Here is a 4548-nt window from a genome sequence, read left to right as displayed (position 1 = left end):
TGATTTTGTTACAGCACCCAGTTGTTCCCTAAATCCCTGAATCTCCTCCAAGCTTCAATCAGTCGACGGTGTTCACAGTTTGGAACCAACAGAGGAAACGGTGGTGTGAGCTGAACTCAGAGCAGCGCTGATCTCAGCTGTAAATGATGTATGAGTAGTGTTGAGTAGCCTCAGTACGTTCATGTTGTGGTAAAGGGAAAGTCCTCTCCCGTCTCTCTTCACTGACATACAAGTGCCCGTTTTTTCTGGTAGCGCCACACTTTAGATCTCACATCTAGTCTACTGTGCACGGGCATAGAAGTCACATGACATCTGTGTGACCTGCCCACATCCCACCAGCTGTCTGTCTTTGTTGCCAGCCTTGCAGTTACAATAAAGCAAATGCTACAGTGTTCATTTGTTGTTCATTGCTTCTCATCACACTCAGGAGACTGAAACTATTTCTATAATCTATAAGCAGAGTCAAACCAACAGTGAACTGATCCAAGGATCAAGTGTAGTGTGTGTATCCACAGCCTGGTGAACACTTTGAGTCTGTTTGGTCCATCGAGGTAAAACTGAGACCCGTTCCATAAAGAGAGTTTACCAAATAAAACAAGCTTATTTAGGTTAGTGTGACTCATTTTCAGTTGATTCAGTTCAATAAAGCAAATTCAACATAGTTCAAGCTCAGTTACTATGACAACGTATGCTAGGAAACTAACCTAGTCAGGCTCAGCCTGAGTTGTTGCTTAACCAGAGTCACACTGACCTGACGGGAAAGCAATGATTTTACCACTGACTCTCTGGAGTGATGCCATATAATTCACTTTATTAACCACTATCAGTCAAAATATTAAAGATTATAGAAAATCAACTTAAATAAATAATAAATTCAATATATTATACAAAGATAAATGATCAAATAGACATACAAACAAGTTTAATTATATGGTATGTGGTATCAAACGTCCAGGTTTATGCTACATAAAATAAGTCTTAATCTAAATTACCCCAATAGAATGATAAGAGCTACATAAATAGTTAACATTACAATAATATTGACCAGACCTGTAGCATCTAAATCCTTTATTTTCCTGATAGCAAACCATGTTTAAAAATGTATTGGTTGTATCGGATAATATATTTGCTGATATTGAGGCTTTACTCAATCTCTTTTTTGTAGCTTTCTTTTTTTTTTAAATTAAAAAATATATTTTTGTATCATAATTTCATAAATTACAAAACAATGCACATATAATGTCAAAATGTGAAGATGTGGCCTGCAGTGTGTGTTTATCATTATGGACACATTACATTAGGAGCTGTAGGGGACAATGTGATTTTCTGAAGATCCTACACATCATTGGAAACATCTAGACACACAAGTCTGATCATTTATATTTAGGCTACTTATTAAAATCTCAATTCAATTCAATTCAATTCAATTCAATTCAATTCAATGCGATTCAGTTCAATATGCTTTATATGCATGAATACAGCAATGGCAATATTACCAAAGAGTCAAATAATAATGTGATTATAAAGAAAAAGAACAACCTACAATTTTTAAACGTGCGTGCGTCAGTATAAGTCATGGTAACGTGATGACGTAGTGCCGTCAATCACTCCAGTCTCCTCTTTTACATCTGAGTTTGACTGGAGTTGACAGATGCTACAAAACCTGATATGAACACTGGAGGCTGAATTGTTGGACCTCGTGGATTACTGAGGACTCGTGGAGAGTTACATTAAGTTCCTGGACAAGAGGACAAGTGGACAGATGTCTTTCAGCCGGCCGAGGTCTCTGAGGAGGAGGACGTGAGGAGGTTTCTGCTGAGCTGCAGGTGTGTCAGACAACAACAACGGAGGTAAGAAAACAACTAAATATACTTTTTTATTCCTCTAAAGTCATTATTTAATGTCTCTAAAACCCTTTAACGTGTTTCCAGTACAACATGAATGTAATTTATTGAGTTTAAAGGTAAAGAAAAGCCGCCTACACGACGTTTCCTGTTAAATCATTATTTCATGTTTAGGATCTGTTGAGTTTCCCGCCACAGCTCCAGAATGTTTTAACTATCATGTAGAGATTATAAAACACTGTTATTTTAGTTTAACTATCATATAGAGATTATAAAACACTGTTATTTTAGTTTAACTATCATGTAGAGATTATAAAACACTGTTATTTTAGTTTAACATCATGTAGAGATTATAAAACACTGATATTTGTGTTTGAGGATCATTTTAACTAACAAAATGGCGATTTGGCTAATTTTAAAACAAATGAGATTTTTTTTTTATCACCATGGAGACAGTGGAATTATTATGAGTTGACGTCATCACGTCAGAGCGTGCAGCACGTTAAAGTTTAAACCAACATGGCTGCTTCCTCTAAGTGGAGAGCAGAGTTAGCTTCATTTGATTGTTGAAAGTTTCATTAAAATATATCCTCACAAGTTCAAAGTTGATCCCGTTTTGAACTAATGTACTGATGTTGTTCAGAGAGCACCAACACAATAATCTGAGTTTATCAGATGTGAAGAAGCCTGACTGTTTCCGGCCTGCAGTCAGAAACTCGTCACAAGCTCATATTTGACATGTCGCTCATTTAAAGGGACTATTTGTAACTTTCAGAAATGCTTCTTAACAGCGACACCTGCGGCCGTGAAATCAACAAAAGTCAGCGTCAGGCTCGCGCTTGCTCGCTCTAAATATATCTGAACGAGCATCGCTCAAAACAGTGAGGCGACACACGTCAGCTAAAAGCACAATATCACTCTATATTTCAGCTGCTTGGCAGTAATGTTAGCTGACCAGACGAAGGTCTCTCCATGAACATGATTTAGATCTGATCCTAGTGTTGGCTTTTCCTGCCTCAGCGCAGGCTGATATAGCGGCGCTCTGCAGCGTGTCTCCTCTGCTCTCTCCGCCCGCAGCCGGAGAGAGCAGAGGAGACACCGGTGTGCAAGATTAACTGGTGGCTGAATTAACTGGTGATATTCCCGTGCAGATGTGTGGTAGGAGTGGCCTATCAGGACCCCTGTCGATTCACCTGAAAATAAACATATTGATCTCTTCGTCTCTCTATCACATTCATGTGTCGGTATCTTTTGAAAGATTACTAACGGAACAGTTTGCTGGAAAATTAATTTCACGTGCGTTAGGCTGCTGTTACGATGCCGCTCTGAGGACAAGAGTAAAGTAGGTGGTAGGAGACAATGCCTGTTCAAAACACTCACGTCAATAAATCCTTTACAAAATATTCTCGTTGTCAGTCTTATATTTGTATCGTATATCGTTATTAATCTGATGTCAAGTTGATTTGAGACCTGTTCATACTTTCATACAGCCTGGAAGTGAAATATACCGTATGATGTTTAAACTTTACACCAGCTCCACCGCAGAAGCGTGGAGATGCTGCTGTGGCAAACTGTGACCGCTCAGATCAACCTGTGATACAGCATCTGTAGGCTATCTAACATCGATCAGGTTTTATATTCAATGCTACAGTCATTAATCTCTCTCATCACAACGCTGTTTTTCACTGTGCAGCACATTCACCCAGATTACACTGTTAACTCGAATTTTGCAACTAACATTATCGAGACAGCATTTGAAAAACTACGCACAGGGTTTTTGTGTCTGCTGAAACATTACGATCGGATCGGTTGCTGAAACGTTCATCTCAATCAAGACAGAAATGCATGAAAACATTATCCATCTTCTTTGAGAAAATATCAATCGTCTAGCTAAAAAAAAAAACACTAAATGCTGGAGTTGAACCACATGTAGGTAAGAGACTATTAAATATGTCCTAACGCCCTTGAATATACCGCTAAGCCACAGAAACAACACACATACCTACCTCGATTCCCACTATTAATTACTTTAGGAAACGTTAATAAATTAATGAAAAATAATACTATCTGAATGCATCTAAAATGTGAGAAAATTAAGGTATAATATATTGAAGCCATACAATATAATTTCTTTACAATTTATTCTATCAATACTGGCTGCCTTTTCTATGTTGCATCATTAAGACCCACCGAAATCAGATAACAGCATATGCATCACTATGGTGTGCAAAGTGCTAATTGTACATATCAACAACGTGCCCAAATTCTAGTTCAAATAGGTTTCTTCAATGTAGGCTCTGTATCTTGACACAGACATACGTACATAGACTTATTCATTACTACGACAGAAGGAAAGACAACAATTATCATTAGTGATTCAAAATCAGCGTTGTTGGTTAACTACGTTATGTGTACACATATGGGGAATTTGACTGTTCTTTTTTTGTATCGCTCTCAGTGTAGCCTACTTACACATAAATAGACATCACAGCTAAGAACAAAGACCACACAGTTGAACACATAAAGTTAAAGAATAGACAGGACTGTATGTGCGTAGTTTTTCAAATGCTGTCTCGATAACGTTAGTTGCAAAATTCGAGTTAACAGTGTAATCTGGGTGAATGTGCTGCACAGTGAAAAACAGCGTTGTGATGAGAGAGATTAATGACTGTAGCATTGAATATAAAACCTGATCGATGTTAGA

At 37.8% G+C, this 4548-nt stretch overlaps 1 long non-coding RNA gene across 1 annotated transcript in view; it reads left to right on the top strand.

Annotated features, from left to right (window-relative positions):
* Nucleotides 1-1613: 1613 nt before the first annotated feature.
* LOC119477609 overlaps nt 1614-4548 on the top strand; it is an 18992-nt gene continuing 16057 nt past the window's right edge. Inside the window, exon 1 of the long non-coding RNA XR_005204268.1 lies at nt 1614-1850. This is a non-coding gene — a long non-coding RNA (uncharacterized LOC119477609). The remainder of the gene's footprint in view (nt 1851-4548) is intronic.

This window comes from Sebastes umbrosus, chromosome 18, assembly GCF_015220745.1.
Source record: "Sebastes umbrosus isolate fSebUmb1 chromosome 18, fSebUmb1.pri, whole genome shotgun sequence".
NCBI classification, from domain to species: domain Eukaryota; kingdom Metazoa; phylum Chordata; class Actinopteri; order Perciformes; family Sebastidae; genus Sebastes; species Sebastes umbrosus.
This window is presented reverse-complemented; position numbering and strand designations above follow the sequence as displayed.